Raw genomic sequence first — 21955 nt, forward strand, 5'->3', positions numbered from 1 at the left:
ACAATTACATCAAACATGCCCTCAATTAAAGAGAGAATGAGAGTGTCTTCTATTTATTCCCAGCTGCCCACCAAGCTATCCTAAATCTCATAGTGCTAAATTTTTAGTGGACTGTTGTAGTCAAGGAAACATCGTTCATCCATCAAAATATCTCAAAGATCTCAAACCTGTAATTAAAGTTGCTTGAAGTTAAGCAAAGTGAATGATATCACACTCCCCTGCAATATTTACATGTAAGTTCATTTCCAACTTATTTCTATAACATGGCAAAATTTGTCCACGTGCAGTCACTTCGGTCTTATGAAGATAAACCAAATATCAAAAATAGTATACTAGCTCGGTATTGTTTACAATGCACTGTAGGAACTGGGCACCAGAGAAGTGATTGACCCAGAATAGAGGTACAGGGGGAAGTGCACATATTGCAGGAAATGTGCACTAGAAAAGTTACATGCACCATGGGAGCTGGGTACTCAAGAAAGTGCTCACATTGCAGGTTCTGGGCAGAAGCTATCTACACAGCATGAGCCTAAAGAGAAGGTATGCAAAACCCAAGATCAAAGTCCCTTTCTCCAATTCTGTCTACCCAGCACCCTCTATTGGCCACACAGAACATAAGGCCAACTGTAAAGAAAAATATTTAAAGGATCCATTTTCATTTTCTCAGAGCAAGGGAGGAAAACAAAGGTCAGTTTGGAGCTAAAAGGCAGCATACATCTCTGTATGAATGGCTAAGATCAAAAACTCAGGTGACAACAGATGGTGGTGAGGATGTGGAGAAAGAGGAACACTCCTCCAATGTTGGTGGGATTGCAAACTGGTAAAAGCACTCTGGCAATCAGTCTCAGAAAAATTGGACATTGAACTACCTGAGCACCAAGCTATACCACTCCTGGACATATACCCAAAAGATGCTCCAAAATATAACAAGGACACCTGCTCCACTATGTTCATAACAGCCTTCTTTATAAGAGCCATAACCTTGAAAGAACCCAGGTATCCTTCAACAGAGGAATGGATACAGAAAATGTGGTACATTTACTTTAGCTATTAAAAACAATGACTTCATGAAATTCTTAGGCAAATGGTTGGAACTAGAAAATATCATCCTAAATGAGGTAACCCAATCACAAAAGAACATACATGGTATGCACTCACTGATAATTGGATATTAGCCCAAAAGTTTGGAATACCTAAAATACAATACACAGACTATATAAAGTTGAAGACGTTGGAAGACCAAAGAATGGATGCTTCAGTCCTTCTTAGAAGGCAGGACGAAATATTCACAGGAGGAAATACAGAGACAAAGTGTGGAGCAGAGACTAAGGAAATGGTCATCCAGAGACGGCCCAACACAGGGATCCATCCCATATACAGTCACCAAACTCAGACAATATTGCTGATGCCAAGAAGTACATATCAACAGGACCCTAATATAACTCTCTCCTGAGAGGCTCTGGTAGAGCCTCAGAAATAGTGTCAGATGCTTTCAACCAACCACTCGTCTGAAAACAGGGCCCACAATGGAGGAGTTAGAAAAAGAACTGAAGGAGCTGAAGGGGTTTTCAACCTCATAGGAAGAACAACAATTATCAACCAACCTGACCCCCCAGAGCTTCCAGGGACTAAACCACTAACCCACTTGGAGGGACTCATGGCTTAAGCTGAATATGTAGCAGAGGATGGCATTATCAGGTATCAATGAGAGGTGAGGCCCTTGGTCCTGTGTGGGCTAGATGCCCTGGTGTAGGGGAATGCCAGGCAGGGAGATGAGAGGGGGAACACTCTCATAGAGGCAGGGGGAGGGGGAAGGGATAGGAGGATTCCAGAGGGGAAATCGTGAAGGGGATAACATTTGAAATGTAAGTAAAGAAAATATCCAATAAAAAAATTAGATAACAAACAAAACTGTTCCTACTGCTGGTCTTGAATTCTTTCAAATTCACCCAGTTTGGAACTCCAGAGACCATAAAGTAAAACCTTTCTCTGCTACCTGCTACTTCTTTGCCTGAAGCAAGTTGTCTAGCAAGTCTGAATAAATGATGTTTCTCTGTAAAGTGGGGCTATTTGTCTTTTTCATGTAAAATAGTTGGTAGACTAAATAACAAAAAGTATACATCCATCTAGTGTAGTGTTTAGCACAGAAACAGCACTGAATAAAAACCACTTGGATGATATTTCTCTTTTTTTAAATACTTATTTATTTCATGTATGAATACACTGTAGCTATCTTCAGACACAGCAGAAGAGGGCATCAGATCCTGTTACAGATGGTCTTGAGCCACCATGTGGTTGCTGGGAATTGAACTCAGACCTTGGGAAGAGCAGTCAGTGCTCTTAACTGCTGAGCCATCTCTCCAGCTCCCGATATTTCTCTTACTCCAAATTTTATTTATGCCTGTCCTATGGATATTTCTATAGATCCATAGTAGGCCAAAGAAAAATGTAATTTCCCTAAATTTTAGTAAACCTTTTCTGTTGGATGATAAAAATAAGCATATTAAAATATTTCTAAGTAAGTTTTCAGGCAGCAATTCACTTCCTTTAATCTGGTTGTCAGATGACTAAAAACACTTGGTAGATTTAATTTGATTAAAGATTTCATGTTTTTCATATAGTCTTCCCATAAAAATGAAAAAAAAATGTTCTTGTTCCCCTTGGGAGATTTTGGTATCTAAATCACATATCATGTTTGTCTTTTATTAGCTGAATATCTCACGAGGCATATTATTAATCTTCTTTTGACTCTACATGATATATTAGAAGATACAACATACATATTTTGCTATATGATAGATCAATGAGAAATGGCTGTGAGTTGCTGAGGAATGCTGAAAATTCCAGGCCATATATGGAAGACTTCTGTTATTACAAATAGCACCAATATATGGCTTACTTCTTTATATTAATGGAGAAGGTGGTCTTACTGAAACTGACAACTTCAGATACTACAAATTCCAAGTACACAACTGGTTAATCTTGAAATTTTATGAACCATAAATGACATTTCTATGCATATATAATAGATAATTTAAACCCTTTAAAGAAAAAACTTGGAAATGAATATAACCATATAGACCTATTATACATAATAATAAAAAAGTAGTAGCAATGGTGCCCATGACCTGATGCTAAAGCATTTAACTCATGATATTACTGACACAATTAGATGTAATTTGACCATATGTAGGAATTAAATATGCTAGAACACGAAGTCCTTGGAGCTACATGAATGAACCTTTCAAACATTATGTAAATGAAGATTCTATTCCTTACTTGTAAACTCTCTTCTCCTTTATCTGTCAGAGTATGTATGTACAATAAATTTTTTGTACCTCAAACTCTATCCTGCTTCCTGCTTCTTGCTTCCTGGAGGACTCAGACTGAGACTTGTTGGTGCAACCAAACACAAATCCAAGAACCAACAGGTTTGCCTATCACCATTGTGCATTTCCCCCCAGAACTATCAAGAGTAGATCAGTGAGATTACTGAGTATTATCAGAGGACACCATATTCAAGTGTGTGTGTAGGACTATGTGAATAATTAGAATATTTCAGAAAGAACAACATCTTCTGATGTATTAGTCATGCATTTGACAAAGGAAGTGAAATGAACCAGCAGTTAATGTGATGGACAGTGGAACTCTGTATCCTTGATTTCTATGAAATATTACTGAGCTTTAAGTAGATTCAAGTCTTTATTTCCTTTGGTCCAATCCTGTGTTTGTATGTGCTTTTTTGTTTCTTTTCCTATACATGTATTTGCTCATTTATGGCGGTCAGAGACCAATATTGAGTACCTCCTCCTCCTCTGTCCATCTCTCTCTTTCTCCTTCTCTCTCCTTCTTCCCTTTCTTTCCACTGTTCTCCCACTCTCTCTGCTGTATGTATGTATACATGTGTGCACATATGTTTGCAGACATACATGGATATGAAACCTCATAATTTCTCAAGTATATTATTTCTTACCATCTGAGCAGAATCCTTCATTAAACTATGAGGTTACAGAGTTAATTAGATTGGCTGGCCAGTGAGCTCCAGGGACATACCTTCCTCATCTCCCCATCACTGGAATTACAGATGAATACTTCTACATTTGGCTTTTTATATGAATATTAAGTACCTAAGTTCATGTCCAGATGCTTACAGCACTTACTGACTGAGACATTTTTCAGGTGGAGAGGATGTCTCTTTACCTGTAAAACCATGAAAGAACTTTCTGGAATGAATTATCTCATTTAAATGCTTCAAGCAAGAGAAGATACATTGAAACATGGGGTTGTGTACTGTGTTTGAAGTAGTAACAGGAATGTGGTAATTCTTGGAATGGACAGAGTACTTAAAGAAAAATTATCTTTCCCAACACAACATACTTGATTTCATAGATTACACATCAAAAGATAGTATAGACACATGATGCTTGATTTGTATTTTTGCTTAATTTTCTTCAACAGAATGATCTTTTGTTAACTCTTTCCCATGGACATGCTAAATTTTAGAAACAGATTTTGTAAGCATTTACTATGTGTCACATTCCATATTAACACTTTCAGTAACTCCAAAAACTTGTAATCAAATGGAGGCACACATATGAGAATCTAACCTCTACTTGCAAGAAATGATGGCATTAAGACTTTCCAAGGTACGTTACGAGTAAGAACAAACACAGATTGGATACGAAATAAATTTTCTAGAACAGTTTTTGAAGCAAGTTTTTGAATATCTAGGTATATAAAATGAAGTAAATCTTAACCAAAGCATATATTACAGGCAGCAGTTACAGAATACAAACGTTGCCATTACAATTGTAAGAAATAACAAAAGATGGGGGTGGTGAAATGTCTCGGTACTTAAAAGTATCAGATATTTGTTCTCCACACCCATGTTGGGCAACACAGAACTGCCTGTAGCTCCAGCTTCAGGGAGTCTGATGCCTTCTCTGTCATCTGCAGGCTTCCCAATTCACATGACACACCCCTACACAGACATGCACAAATTAAAAATAGCAAAAATAAGTAGTTTTGAAAAAGGAATAGTGAGTTGTTTTTGTGTCAACTTCAATTCAGGTAGGAATAGACGTAAATGCTGTTCAGAGGTATAAGGATAACAAGTCATAGCTCGGCATGTGTGCTGAGAAGCATACATTATAGTTTATAGATGGCCAAGAATTGCGTACACATATTTAAGCTTGTTTGCAGGTTGTTGGCAGAAGACTATTCATGTGATTTTTTATACTAATAAATCTAATTTGAAAATCTGAAATGTCTTAAACCTATTTGTAAAACCATATGCAGTATAGGACACATTTACATACATACATATATTTACATTCACACAACTATGTTGAAGCAGGTAAGCCTCTTCAGATTTCAATTTTCTCGTCTATAAAATGGATATGACCTCTGAGGTTCTTCTCATCCTATAATTCTATAATTCTGTCATTTTCAAAAGGAGTTTTTATTTATTCAGGGTTGGAGGACATGCACATGCCAAAGTATGCATGAGGAGATCAAAGGACAACATTTCCGGAGTCACTCCTGTCCTTACTCCTTGTGTTTTGAGGCAAGGTCTCTTGTTATCTCTGTTGCTGCACTGCATAGGCAAGCTTCCAGGTGATTTCCGCTGTCTTTGCCTCCCATCTGGACTAAGAGGGCTGAGGCTACGATTGCAGACAAGAGCCAGTCACCGCATCTGGCATTTCTGCATGGATTCTGGAGATCAAGTTCATGGCATCAGGTTTGCATGGCAAGCACTTTTACAGTTGAGCCATCTTGCTGACCCTGATTTAGTTCTTAATAACTTGTCTAAACACAACTTAAGTGGTAGCTTTGCTATGAAAATGTACTTGATTTTGATCTATACCACCAATTTGAAGTACATAAGCAATTAGCAATTAACTTGACAGTGCAATCAGGATCCCAAAGTAGATTTATTTAAATAGTGTCAACTGTGTGGATAAGATTTTTCTTCTGGCCTTTGGATACATTTCCCCTAGCTGGGTTGTCTTGTCTGGCCTCAGTGGGAGAAGATGCACTTAGTCTTGCTGCAACTTGATGTGCAAGGGTGGTCGGTACCCAGGGAGCATCTTCCCTTGTCTGAGGACAAGGGGAATGTAGAATAGGGGGAGGGGGTGGGTGGGTGGTACTCAGAGGAGAAGGGGGAGGGAGCTGGGATCAGGATGGAAAGATTTTTCTACTGTTTGTAAGCAAGATTACTCAGCTTTCTTGGTTTTAAACATATTATTTGGATTTGCATTTGAAATCTGATGCCTAGTTTCTCTTGGTCCTAATTCCCCAAGAAGCAGTGGTCTATAGGGCTGGCATGTATTTAACCATACTGAGAAGTGCCTTCACTGAACCCAACTCCTGCCATTTGCTGTCTTGGTGGGTCCTGGGAGGCAGTCCAAGCAGACAGCTGCATCATCAAGTGTTGCGCTGGGGCTTTACAAACAGATCATTTCCAGTTGCTCATCTCTTTAGTGATGATTTCTTCAGAAGATCATATTTGTAAGATTAAAAACACAGGGTTATAGAAATAAGTGTCTTGTCTATGTGGGGAGTCATAAAAATCAATTAATTTGAGATTAAGAAGATTCTGAGAAGTGTTATCATTTGTTCTTACCCTACCTTTACAAATGAGAAACAGTTTGGGTAAAGTTATCTCTTTTAAATTTATAGAGTTTCATCACTTTTTAATACCTATTCTTCCTAATCCTTGATCAGCATCACAGAGTTTACTTTTTGTAAAAATGATTTTTTTGCTGGTTTAATTATCCTGATAATAACTACATACTTTAGCTGAAAAATGTAACCTTTTGTGGGTGTACTGGCAAGGTATTCATTTAGCTCATCCTAAATGTCCTCATTGCTCTTTAATACTGATCATCTATTTAAAACATTTATGTAAAATTGTTCAACATTCAGTCAGCAGCTTTTATTGAGCTGCTATTGTTCTTCCTTTTGAGATGAGCAAGACATGTTATCGGCTTTGAACAGTTCATTCGTTTTGTGATGGGTGGACACTTTTAAAAGCAACTGCAATTTTATGACAAGTATTGTAAAAGAGAAATATATGTAGGGACAAAAACAAGTGAGCAATTAGTTCCACCAGTGATAGAAGAGATCAATATAGAGAAAAATGACACTTGAGCTATCCCTGTGAGGGGGAGAAGGAACAGGGCAGGATATTTTAGGTATGCTAATGATTCACACTTATTGAAGCATGCAACAGTATTACATATTCAGGAAGTGGTTTAGAATTGAGTTTGGCTCTAAAGTGATCTAGTGATAGGCTTGTTAAGGATTTATTATGCAATTAAATGCATATGGATTTGCATTATTACTTTATCACTGTGACTAAATACTGAAAATACATTATCAAAAGAAAAAATTCATTATGTGTGTCTGTGTCACTGTGTGTGTGTGTGTGCGCGCGCGCGCACGCGCGCGCACGCGCGCGCACGCTGCGGTATTGTCTCTGTCTAGTATGTACACCTATATGTGCAGTGTTTGCTTACTGTTCCTGGAATTCATCAATTAGGCTAGCTGCATGACCAATGAGCTTTAAGGAGCCACTTGTCTCTGCTGACCTCCAAAGCTGGGGTTTTAGGCACATGCCACCGTGTCTTTTTTTTTTTTTTCAACTTGTATTATGGTGATCTAAATTCAGGTCTTTATGCTTTGTGGTTTTATACAATGAACCATCTCACCAAGCCCCAAAATATTCCCACTAAGTTTGAGTTTTGGTAGTTCTAGCCCATGACCAATCAATTCTACTGCTTTGGGCCTGTAAAGGACAGCAAATCATGATGAGGAAACACAGGAGAGAGAGAGAGAGAGAGAGAGAGAGAGAGAGAGAGAGAGAGAGAGAGAGAGAGAGAGAGAGAGAGAGAGAGAGAGAGAGAGAGAAAGAGCAAATAAGAATGACAAAATATTTAAAGATCTCCTGGGTACCTTAGGTAAATGAAGCTGGATTTTTAGGCATCACTAAGACTCCCTTGAAATTAACGGTCATATGTTTCAAGGAAACCAGTTAAATAATTCTGTGTTCAACTACTGATATAAATATAGATGTGTAAGTATACATTTTTTGCAACCTACTTTTAATAAGGGTTCAACCTCTCCTTTAGCCTGCTACTCATCAGAGGTAATGGAAGAGAAAAGTTATTAGGATATGTGGAAGTGGATCTGTTCAGCAGTAGTTTTTTAGGAGAGCTGGATCTTTGGTAGCAGTTTAGTCCCATAGCAAACACCAAATATGACTCAGCCCAGTCAGTCCTTTAGGCAGGTAGACACCAGGCACAAACCAGAAGCCTTAGTCCAGTCATTTCAGCAAGCAGACACCAGACAGCTGCGGTTAAATCCTAAGGAACCTGCCAGGCTCACCAACCAGGCTGAACTGAGGACACAGAAACAGCAAGCTGCCTCAGGAACCGCAGGAGCAGTTCTTGGGCAAATTTCTTTCAATGCTGGAGTTATCACAAGTTGAGCTCAACAATACTTTGTAAGGTGAACTAATACTTGCCTGTCATTAGCGAAAATCAAGGCAGAGCAAACCAAAGTAAAGCTTAGTGCTCAACTCCTATTGTCCATGGGGTCAAATTTATATTCCTTCATCAAGCATCCTTTCATGTGTCTGCTGTATGAAAATATCCTTTCACCTGTGTCTGCTTCAGGAAAAGAGTTCTTCACATGTTTGCTATAACAAGGAATCCTTTTACCTGTGTACCCCAGCAAAACATTGTTTGACATAACTGACTTTCCAAAGAACTAGAAGTTTCCACTCCAGTAGAGTTTGATTTACCAAGATCAGATTTTTTTAACCCAAATACAACAGAGGAAATCTCTGTTGAGTCTATACAGGCTTTCAACCTCTTCATGTTTTAAAGTACTGAGGTAGTCGGCCTTTTATCTCAAAGCACTGTTGATTCCAGTGATTAGTAGAATGGCTCATGAGCTAAATAAGAAGGCTTGTTTTCATTAAAGAGCTCTATTGTTATAGCACTTCAACATGGAAAACACTCACAAGCATGTTATCTGTTACATATTCTCTCTCTCTCTCTCTCTCTCTCTCTCTCTCTCTCTGTGTGTGTGTGTGTGTGTGTATGTGTGTGCGTATGTTTTGTGGTTGCATATGGGTGTTCAGGTGCATGTATAAGTGTGTATACATACACCCATGTGTGGACAAGAGGCTAATTTTAGGCATCTTCCCTTGGGTACTACTGTCTACATTGTCTGTAGAGACTAGCTCTATTACTGGCCTGGGACTTAACAAGTGGGCTAGTCTGGCTGGCCAGTATGCCTCAGAGATCAACCTGTTTCTGCTTCTACAGAGCTGAGATGCCAATATAGATCAGCTTTTAAAATATGGGTTCTTGGGATCACAACTTATTATACATGCCCAGCAAGTACTTTGTCAGCTAAGCTAGCCTTTCATTCCCTATCTATGGCATTTGTCATGCTGCAATGACAGAGTAAAGTAGTTGCAACTGAGACTGTATAGTCTAGAAAGCCCCAGAATTTGTTGTACTGTCCTTAGCAATGTTTCTTTGTGGATTAGGCTAATTCACTTAATTCTTCCTGTGGATCTTACCCCAAACTGTGGCTTCAAAGAGTATTCTATCTGGCACCAATGAAAGAAAAGCATTGTGTGATTAGAAATCTGGAAACATTTTATCTCTGCTAGATCCCTTGATACTTCCAAAGCACTTAAAACTCATGCACACAGCATATTTTTATACTATTTTAAACTAATCTGTGTTAAATATAATATATTTTTGTATTTAGTCTACAAATATCTAGGCAACTCATAAGGATTGATTATAAGTGTATAATTATGTTCTTGTGCACTGTTTGCAAGTATGTATTTTTTATCTTAATTTTCTGAGTGAAAACGACAACTTTGTCTAATATATACTACCTTCTCTCTATATATAAAATTCATGTGAAACTTTATATTTAATAAAAATATATGCAAGTTTATCACTGGAAAGCAAATTCAGAACTCTAAAAATTGGCTGAAATTTTTGGAGTACTTTTATTTCGCATAAAGCTTTGCATTCTGACTCTGTAAACAGCTCTTATTTCTGGTTCTACTTATCACTGACATTCACCTTGAATTTAGCCTTCATTCAGGAAGCATCTAATCAATTAGCCTCTCAGGTGTGAACATTGGAAAATAGGGTGACACACACAGCCCTAGAAAAGTGAGCTGAAGGTAAAGACCCACATTCTGTGGTTACAATTTGGGCGAAAGATTGTTGTTTTCCACTGCTAAGAGCAACTACTAATTGGATAAGGAAAAATGAAAATGACCTGGAGAAATGGAGAATGGCTTGTTTTGAGAAAATATATACAAAAGTAAAGCAAAGATGCTAAAAATTGGGAGGAGGAGACTCTTCTATGAATCTAGAAATGGTTATTTGGAGGTGACTAATAAATTTCTTATGATGTGGATAAACTATTAGAATGTCAGATGAAATCAGTGCTTTGGGTTCTTGAGAAGGTTAACTGAACACAAAGAAACAAAAGTACACTGTATGGAGCACTGGCCAGAGCTTGGGCTTCATGTGGCATATGTGACTTTTGTGTGTAATCTGTAGAAAAGGTAGTTGTTTCATCATTTTCTGTGCCTTGAATCTTTATGAATTTATATGAATTGCTTGCTACTCAGAGAAAGAATGGTTAACTGCTACAAGAGATGCACTCCTCCAAGATGGGAGCTTCATATACTAAAAACCCAATGCTGCCATACGTGGGAAATTACCTTTATACAGATAACTAAGGTTAAGTGCCATCTGAAGGACTGAGAAACACACAGAGAGAGCAAAGAACATGCAACACCCTCTTTCTCAGACCATGTGAGAACACAGAGAAAAGGCAGTCCTGAAAAACCAGGAAAACTGCATCACTAAGGAAGGAAGGAAGTCTTCCAGTGTCACAATCAGTGAGTTTTGGTATCAAAAACTTTAAGAAAAAAATATTTCTGATGTTAAATCACTGGGTCTCTGGTATTTCACTACAGAAGCCTAAGTTGATTGACAATAGATGATCAGTGTATTATGGTAAACATGTTTATCTATTCTTATATTTTTGGTTGTGAGCCTAGCCTTTAACGGCTGAGCCATCTCTCCAGCCCATGTTTATCTATTCTTATTAAAATATTTTTCTTCATTTCTTATTTTATATGGGTGATTTACCTTTCCAAATGTCTAGCAGTTGTGTGCTTGATGCCCACAGAAGCCAGAAGAGTGTCAGATCGCCTGATATTAGAGTCAGATAGTTGTGATGTAGGCTGATGTTAAGGTGATACATGATTGGACAGTAGAGAGTGGGGCAGTGACAAAGGTTTGTAAGACAGGAGAGAGAAGTAAGGAGGGGATCAAGATGGAGTCTACGGGAAAGGATGGTTCAGATTTAGGTGAACTAGATCGATTTTATCTTCTCTAGGTGGGCAGTTTATATCTTTATCAATTGGCAGTGAATTCATTGTGTGGATTGAGAATTTAACATGTAAATCTAATTGCCAAATTACAAGTTTCTGGAACTTTGATATTACTGGACTAAAGAGGACAGTGTGTGAAAGAAATGGCCGAGAGGAAGTTGGAGCATGTGGATCTGATTCTGTTGCCTACGAGGTGTGGGAACACTCAGGGCCCACAGAACGAGATGTGTGTGTGTGTGTGTGTGTGTGTGTGTGTGTGTGTGTGTGTGTGTCGTGGTAATTACTGCCTAAGGGACTTCATGGAGAGGGCAGCTAACAGGGAGACAGCCGGGAGTGGGTGGCTTGCAGACCGAATGGCAGAGTGGCAGCCGGAAAGAGCGGATCCGGCTGGAGGGAACTGATAGAAAATGTTCCTTTTTAATTTTTACTGCAACAGTGAGCAGCCATGTGATTGCTGCAAATTGATCCTGGGTGATCTGCAAGAACAATCAGTGCTCTTCACCTCTGAGCCATCTCACCACCCCATGTGTTTGTCCATTCGTAAAGTCATATCATAATTAATCCCTAAATTTAGAGGTTAGAGGGGTCTGGAAGTAGGACTTTTAGGAGGATATTAAAATTTGGACTGCCTGGGTAGCACAGTAGAGCTGACTCTGTTGCAGTGAGCAGAGGAAAGCTCGCCCTACCACTTGTCTGCCCTGAGTTGGCCTAGCGAGGGAGAGATGCCCTCCCCCCACTCACACCTTGCCACCAGCTGCAGGGTGGTCCTGGGGTCTTAAGAGCAGGAGAGCTATTCCTGCTTCCTCACTGGCTGCAACACTCGGAAATCAGGTCCTGCACCTCACCTGGTCAGCACAGCAGAGATGGCCCTTATGGAGGAGGTGGGGGAGCCTCTGGTGAGCCAGTGCCAAGGGCATGAGAGAGGGAGAGAGTTGGCCCTGCCTCTGCCTGTTGCAGCCTGAGACATTGGGTGAGTTAGCCAGGGCAGTGCTAGTTAGCTCACCCTTGTGGTGTGGGTTCAGGAGAGCTGGTGGGCTGACCAACTCAGCTACCACCCAAGCCCAGATCCAGGGCTTTGAGTTGGCCATCCCAAACCCGACTTCATGTATGAACTGTTGTAGTATTGAAAATATTGATTTTGAAGATCCAAAGCTACATGATTTTTATGACACAGGACAACAACAAGATAACCAAAAGGATTCCTGGAAAGGTTCTAGTATTGCTGGTGCCACTGAATCCAGAGGCCTTGAATCAGAGCAATGACTCATTGCAATGAATAATACAAGTAAGGATGTGTGGACAAAAGGGTCTAGTGTGGAACACACTGTGACATACTACGATACAGCTTCCTCGATGAGATTTTTTTCTTTTATTTTTTGTTTTTGTATGTATGTACGTATGCATGCATGCATGTGTGTACTTATTTATTTATTTTGCAGGGGAAGGCTACAAAGGCAAAGGGTAGTTACAAAGGAAAAGAGACATGAATGAGATTAGATAGCATGATAGAAAGCCTAGAAGGAATGTCAAGACCTAGGTAAAATGTTAAGGTCTAGATAACTGTTACCTGTCTAGCCTGCCATTTTGTGCTGTTAATAAAAGTATAAGGAAATTTTCTCATATGCTATTTCTACTGTTACTAGGAAACTTTCTCATGCCCAAGTTGATTGCATATTCTGTATTTTTTATGCCTTTGGAAACCAATCATGATAGAACTGGTCTGTATAGTTATCCATTAACTAGGTGGGAGTGGCTCACCAGGGCCTCCCCACCTCCTCCATCAGGGCCAGTTCCTCTGTACTGACTAGGTGAGGTATAGGGCCTGATCTCCTGAGTGCTGCTTGGATTGGAACCAACCACCCAGCAGCACTTCTACTTCTTGCACCTATGTATAAACTTTTATGGTATTTTCCTTTATAAGCTGCCCCTGGGATGAACCCCAGCATAAGAGTTACACCTGCATCTTATTAAAAATAAGAGTTCCATTTTGAACAGGGGTCAAATAAAGTTTAAGTTTCCAAGACCTCCCTAGAAACTGGCATCCTACTTGGCAGAAAGAAACATGAATTCTGGTAACTGACATCCTGTTTGGCAAGATAAGACATGAATGTTAAATAAGGCAAGTTCCCTGCTACATTGGAATATCCCAACCAATAGGATCAGGATAAGTGTACTACAAAGACATGTTACTAAATCTTCATCGAGCAACAACTTAGCACAGTTGTTTGTAGATCTCAGGCTTTAAAAGCACCATAGGACCTTAACCCAGGAGGTGCAGTTCAGCTCTTGAGCCTGAATTGTGTCCTTGATCATTCAGTCTTGGTATATGGCATTCAATAAACCATCTCCGGTTGACTGATATTGGTGTCTTAGTGGTTTGTGTGGTGATTCTCAGACTCCCAACAACAATCATTCTAAGAAGTGTGATTTTTCTCCACCATATTACATTGTAACTAGAAAAGGAGTATTCATAGCCGATGTTGTCCAGAGACGAGTACAATGCTCTTTAACCTCCCAACTACAAAAACATAAGCCAGTGTGAGCCAAATCAGATTATATTCTGAATATATTATCCAAATTCTGAGTTTTTGTTACAGTAACACATAATATATTGTAAATGAGACGCAGAAGAATAAAACTATAGTCTTCTCTCTGGACTAATTATGCATGTTTATACTGATCTCCTGCATCTAGTAAATCCTATACATCTTCAAGGCTACCAACTTTGTCACATTCCTAGACTGCTATGTGCTAGCAATACAAAATAGTAAGAATAAGATGAATGGTAGTCATTTAGATATGTAATGTCTCTCAGATCCTTATGTGATAAAGACTTGCTTCCTGTGTCAAAATTACTGGGAGGTGATAGAAATTTAGGAGTTGGTGCCCAGGGCAATTAGTGGTAAATTCTGAAAGGAGATTGTGGGAACTGAGTGATCCTCCCTCCCTCCCTCCCTCCCTCTTTTCTTTTTGCTTACTGGCCATGAGGTAAGTGAATTCATATGTTCAGACTGCCGCTAACAATCAATGATTAATTTATCAGGACAGGCCTTAGATTCTTGGGTAGAACTATGCTCTTTTAAGATAACATTTAGTAAATGATTAGAAACACCAGTAGCCTGAGGGTCTACTCATGAGGCAGAATTCCTTTTATTCCTTCTCTTTACTCCAGTACTTTTTTTTTTTTTTTTTTTTTTTTTTTTAGTTTCCAGCAAATTTTCAAATCTCCTCACTATATGGATTTGTCCCTGTTGTATATCAGTTCCATTACTTTTGCTTCCCAGTGGAAGACATTAAAAGCCAACTCACTTCATTTTCTTCTGGTCTTAGAATTTAAAGGTTTGTTATATCAAGAGATTTAAAAAAACAATGTTCCATATAAGTAAATGAAATCGCAGAGTCATCCTGCAGCAAGTGGTTGCTGTCACCTTGCTTTGTTTCTGCAAATTTCCTACAATATCTCATGAACTGAGTTTTGCTCTTAGGACACTGAATATCAGTTCTGATATCAAAGAACATTGTTGACCAAGAGATAATGTAGGTAAGACAAGGACTGATCACTATTTTTAAGCCATTGGAATAGCAAGAGATTCTATGTCTCCTAAGGATGGTGGCTTGGAAAAATATTTATTACATTTTATTTTTGAAACTTGGCTTTATATGATACAAGAAAATAGATTTTGAAAGAGTAACATAAGACTCAGGTCATTATTTTAGCTCATTGTTCATTGAATCAATACAACTTCAAACTGCCTGATTCTCTCAACAGTCACACATAGTGTATTTTTAATGATTTCCTGTTGAAGTACCACCTTTCCCCAACAATATTGATTGTGCGTTTTCTAACAGTCCTGTGAAAAGACAAGGATAAATATTTTTCTGTCTTATAATTAGAGGGAAATGGGGGTCATCAAGATTATATGCTTCATTTGATATCTCAAAACATGTAAATACAAAGTTCTTATTAAATCTGAAGTTGTTCATGTGTACTCCAGGCCATTATCCTGTATGGTTGGCTGAGAAAAAGTATTCTGAGATAATATAAAAAAATCTTACTAGAATATTCATTGCTACCTATGCAGGTGAAGGCAGGTACAGGATAGAACGAGGCCTGTCATTGGACATGAAGGAAGGATGGGTGGGAGAAAAGTTTTAGAGAGGAGAGGAGACCGAAGCGAAGGGAGAGCCATGGGAGAAGCAACATGGAAGCAGATGGAAATGATCCCCGTCGTGCAGCCTTACATAGATACAGGTTGCTATGACTATTCTTAAAAGATGGATGTGTACAGGATTTTGTGTATCTAGATGAGCAAACTATATCTTATCTACGTGGGCAGTTTATATCCTTATCAATTGCTTGTAAGTTAATTGTGTGGATGTATTGTACTTTGATCTTTTAACATATAAATCTGGTTGCTGTGTTACAAAAAAAAAAGAAATTTAACAAAAAAAAATCTGTGTTTTAGGTGCAAGATTTAAAAAGCATCAAATATGGTCTTTTTCGTCCCAACAAAATGTGAAATATTGGTTTCTTTATTTCATTCAGTTGAGATGCAAAAGAAGATAAAATATTCATTGGTGAAAACTGCTTTGAAGTATAAGGCTTACATGTCCTGCTTAAGTATTAAAAGCTGCCAGTTGTTCAAAATCACCATGACTCACATTTTGAGAAAGCACTAGTTTGATTAAGACTCATAGTGACAGATTGCTGGGTACAGTGACTTTGAAATAAAACAGGTGATTTATTTTCCATAAGCTTTGACTACTTGCCAGCACTCTGGACTAAAGATTATACTCACTAGTGAGCCATTGAACATCCAGTGATGGCTGACAAAAGGTCCAATGATTTGTTTTGTCACAAGAAAATAAATACGATTTGGTAGGTATGTAACCTTGTCTTTATTTTGTGGTTCTCCAAATAAGCAGAACTTAAACTGGCCTTGAACTGTTCATTCATCTGGTTCAGTCTTCTGAGTGATGGGATTATAGGTTTGTGCTACCATTCCTCTAACTTTAAATACTTTAAATGCTCCCAGTTCTTTTTCTTTTTCTTTTTTGTAAGTTTATGTGCCAACTCCTTTTATCATTGTTCATAGTTAAATAAGTGGTAAGATAATGTCCTTCATCATAATTGTGGAGCATGCCAAAAGTCTTGTTTATTTCTATAATTTTTATCTGTATTTAAAACAATTGTTAGTAAACTACAAAAGCTTAACAGATGTTATGTAATTTGAGTTGGTTCAATTCTTCATCAGAATTGAAAATTGTGCTACTCTCCAGTTTAGTTCTTGAGTTCTTTGCAGTTTGTTCAATTGCGGTCTTCTGTAACAGTCTTCATTTGCTGCTTATATAAGAATATACTGTCATATAGGGGAGAACACTGTAAAGTTTCCTTCCTACTTTGGGGCCAGAGACAGCAGACAGATAATACTTCTGGTCTTAATGGAAGTATGAGATTCTAATAGGAAAAAGGGTTTTAAGGAAAAAGTAAATTAATAATTCATCGACCAAATATATGTATATACACATATACATATATGTATATACAGATATACAGATATATACATATATGTATATATACATATCTGTATATATACATATCTGTATATACATATATATATATTGTGTGTGCATGTGTGTCTGTTTTAAGATACATTATATATTATATATATTATGTAAATTACTCATAGCATGTTGACCCAAGGGCATGCTACATAATCCTTATAAGAGTGAAATATTTCAGAGTAGAAATTGATTCCATTCATTCTCTGATTCTTATGGATCTCAGGACATCTCAAAGACTCAATAAAAACATTATGTTTGAAAACATGTCAATGTACTGAGAAAGACATTATAAAATAAATTTTGCTCTAGTAGCAAACAATTTATAGTAATATTTGTATCACTTATTACAAAGAAAGACTATTATATATGAGAGATTGTTATTTTATATATAATTTTCAATTTTACAGTACTGTAAATATTTGCTCTGTTTGCAACCATATTTATGTCAATGACTATATATTTTATTTTACCCTTATGCAATGTTTATCACTTGTTACCCACTGTTTTAGTCACTTTAAACACTATATTTATTTGATTTTCAGGAAAATCCTATGAGTAAATACTATAATTATTTTATATACATGGTAACTAAAACACAGCTCAAGATAACTGAGCCTATAAGTAGCATTAGATGGATTTCAGAACCTGCTTTGGTTCTGAATTCTGGCTCTCAGTGTGTGTGTAATGGTGATTTTCAGTCATTTCTTCATATCAAATAACCCAGGAGCTTTATTTTGTGATACGTGACACTAGGTAGGTCATAGAAAGATGGTACATTTTCTTCTGTCTGAGAACTGATCAAAAGTGAGAGGTCCAAATCTAAGACATGAAAATCTGACTTTGGCAGGGACCCCAAAGATTAGCTTTGTGAAGTGGGACTGGACCACAGGACCAGGAAGAACTGTGAGGACAAAGTGAGAGTAGCCTGCTGAGCATCCAGAGAATAGCTATGTGAAGGAGAGGAAGGTAAAGCTATCAACCAGACTGTGCAGAGAAAAAGCAGCAGGCTTTGGCAGCAGGTGTGAGGGAGGAGAGAGAGAGAAAGGCACGACGTTCCGGCAGAGTCCATCTGTTGTCTTGTCTCTTGTCTGCCAGTAGAATTTAGCCAGTGACTTATGAAAGCCAACTGCCCTTCACCTTACAGTGTACTGTTGTCAAACAAAGATATTCTTACAAGGGAGGAATTGCTGGCTTGATCAATTAGTAGTTCTCTAGGGAAATAGAGTATTCATATCAGGAACTCTCAAAATTCGAGGCAGGCATCATCTTTATTGGAAGACCTCACTGGGTCTAAAGCTTTAATTGTTAATATTGCATCCTGCTCTCTATGGCTTCTCAGCCCAAGAGTAAACAAACAAGGAAGACTGCAGACAGGAGAGTCACTGCCCAGAAAGCCCCTAGTTAGAATTTAGTCAATAGAACCCAGCTCTGTGATGATCCTATCTGTCCCAGCATGTTGAAATGAACTGTAACTCCTGCAGAGAGGGAGGTGGCTGCTCCTCCTCCTCCTCCTCCTCCTCCTCCTCCTCCTCCTCCTCCTCCTCCTCCTCCTCCTCCTTCTTCTTCTTCTTCTTCTTCTCCTCCTCCTCCTCCTCCTCCTCCTCCTCCTCCTCCTTCTCCTCCTTCTCCTCCTCCTCCTCCTTCTTCTCCTCCTCCTCCTCCTCCTCCTCCTCCTCCTTCTCCTTCTCCTCCTTCTCCTTTTTCTTCTTCCCTTGTTTGTTTTCATTTGTTCTTCCTTTGACCACACTACCTCCTGTAGTCTATGAGTTAAAGATGCTTTGTTGAGGGAAACTTGTCCTGTTTGTTAGGACAAGGAGGACCACTTCTCTCCTGCCCTGATACTTTTAAAGCCAGGTGGCCTACCCCTGGGCAAATCATTCAACTTTCTGAGCTCCTCTTGTTTCCTGTGGGCTTCTCCAAAGCATGCTGTGCTTTCTTAGTGAAAGACCCATTCAAGTACAAAGAGTCAAGATGTGAAATTCTTCAAGCCTGGTGTGCCTGTTGCTTTCTCCATACCCTCAGATCTAACTTTAAGATATTAAGTTGAGAAGGATTATGCAGATTTCCAGACAGGCCTCTCCTCAGCTTTCAGGTAAGAGACAAGCCATTCTATTTCAAATCCATTTTTATTTGCTACTGTAAAATACAAACACAAAGATCTAGTGTATGACATCTTGATGGAACTGGACATCACTACAGCATTTTCCTTCTCTTTGCCTCAGACCCAGGGCTTATTTGTTAATTTACTCCTCTGATTTATCCTGAAAGCTTATTATTTTTATTTTATTTTTCTTAAGTTCTACAAACCAAAAAGAATTGCATTTGCCTGTTGGTAAACTACTTCCTCCGCTGAGTTATTTCACTGCATTTTAAACGAAGAAAAAATGCATTTCACATAGAAGTTCATAGATGTGTTACAGGTGATTGGAATACAAGCACAAGTCCTAAGAATTTTACAGGCACGTGGGTTAATTGATTCCAGTCGGTTTTAAAGGTCAATGCATCTTCCTCCCTGTTGCAGTCCTTGGGTCAAAGCTCCTATAAACTAATGGGTAATTTTGGCATTACCAGGTCTCCTTAAACCCCAGGCCAGATGTGTTAAATCTGCCCCAGGTTTCTCTTAACAAAGTGACAGCAGGTTTTAATCTTCCTGTACACACTGCAGCAGCTGTGCAAACATTTCATTAACAAAAGAAAAGTGGGAAGCATTAAACCTGTGGGTAATTTGTGCTGAGCATTTGCTATCAGAAGACTTTAAGATGCCCCAAAGTGAGGCTAAATCTGTGTACCTTAAATTCTGCCTCATTTCAAAAAGCCTGAGAAGTCATCACAAAGAAATTAAATTCTATCTAGGGAATTGAAAGAGAAAGCAAGAAGAGTCTGTGAATTAGTATTCAACACCACAGTTTTCAAATGCATATGTGGCAGAAATAATAAAACAAAGTGTTCCAGGCAAAAAATTACATTCAGATAGGAAAGCTATAACAAGTGAGGGAGGCAAGTCTTTTAAATGAAAAACTGTTTAATATAATATTTCCATGTTGTTCTTTGTAAGTTTTTGGAATTATGTTGGTATTTATTCTCAAATATGAAAATGTTCAAATATAGCTAGAAAGTTGACACTAAAACTTTGATTTGTCTTCATCTTATTGCCATCAAATTGATATATTATACTTATTTCTTAGTTATCATTATTGAGAGCTTTAATGCAGTACTGATATTTTATTAGTGGATTTCAGTATCAGTATCTGCCTATGGGTTTTGTATTTACTGATGTAAAAAGTTAGGACAAATCTCAACTGCCATTCTATTTCATTTTTATTTGAACATAACTCACAGTCTGTAACAACAGAAACATTTACTTCCATACCTAAAAGATACAAGCTACTGTAAATTTATGTTTATTTCTCTTCTGTACAGTCCTTTCTGAAATCCCATTTCCCTCAGTCCTTGCATCATCCTGGTGCTCTCAATAGCTCATTTTATTGTAGTTCTTGCATATATATTACTCTACAACTCCATAGTGACCTGCTGCTGACAAACTTTAGAGGCAGAACCAAAGTCCACTGTACTCACTACCAACTCTTGGCTGTAAATGAAGCCCCTGAGTGGACTTTTGTCATGTCGAATACTTTTACGGTTGTTTTGTTGAAACAGTCTTTAATTGTTTTTCTTTTTAATTAAAATGTAAGAATTGTACACTAGAAGAGCATGGCTTTTTATTCTGAATGATATACTTGACGTGGATAGAAGTGTAGAATTGAGAAACAAACAAACAAACAGAAAAAAAATCAAACAACCCAACAAAATGACTACCACCTGTAAAGAACCTACACTTTAGGAAGGAAAATTGAACATCAAAAGCAAACATTTGCAAACTTGACTTAAAATATCTTGTATTCATTTTAGACAAAATTAATTTGAATTTCACTTTAATAAGTTTTTTCAAAATAAAATTTCTTGAAATTGATACTACATGTCTCAATATCCATAATTCTCCCTTTATTTTCCTGTAGCTAATATTAGTTTTACTGCACAGAAGTTGTTAAATTCCACCAAGGTACTGTGTCTGTGCACCTAAGGATCTGCCACTGGGGAGAGGACATAAATCTAATACTTTCTGAAATTTTCAAATTTCATTCGTCTTAGTTATGGTCTTGGTACTTTCACATTTCAGTGTCTTAAGATCAGACATAATTCTGCATATCTAGAATGGGATCCAAGAGAATGACTTTGAACCGGTGCCTTATTCTTTCAACCAATGCACACAGACAGCACCAAGTGACTCTGATGTAGATGGTCTACAGACTAGAGACAGAGACACTTAATCTCATGCATGCCCATCTCACTGCCTACCTATTGGTTCATTTTCAAAGTAAGGGAATTTAGTCTCTTAAAAGTAGTGTATGAAGAAGATACCCCAAAGGAAGTAATATTTGAACCACCCCTAAAGGATGAGACTAGAAGAATCAGAAAAGCTCTCCAATAGAGAAAATGGGGAATAGAAATTTCCAGGAATGAGAAGAAGCACATGAAACTATAGGCTGGTACAATAAAACTGAAGAGTTAGGGAGAATGGCTACTTATGATTGGAGATCAAATGTTGATCTAGCTAAAGGACTTCCAAGCTCAGAAAACCTTCAACAAAGCACAAACTCTTTGAAACACAACTTTTCACCTGTGGGATGGTGATAATAAAACCTGTCAAGCTTTAAGAATTGGGTGAGTCATGTGGAAAGCCAATTACATAATAACAAGCACAGGATTGAATATGATTGAAATTTTCTCTTGGTAACATGAAGTACGTGAGGATAAGATAAAAGAAGGGGACAGTAAAATTCAGAAAGACACCTGTTTATTTATGAATTATCAAGGCAATTCCCACACAATTGCAGCTGCGCTTTAATAAGTTCATTCACTCAATTAAATGTAGGCAAGACTTAA

Source organism: Rattus norvegicus, chromosome X (genome assembly GCF_036323735.1).
Source record: "Rattus norvegicus strain BN/NHsdMcwi chromosome X, GRCr8, whole genome shotgun sequence".
NCBI classification, from domain to species: Eukaryota; Metazoa; Chordata; class Mammalia; order Rodentia; family Muridae; genus Rattus; species Rattus norvegicus.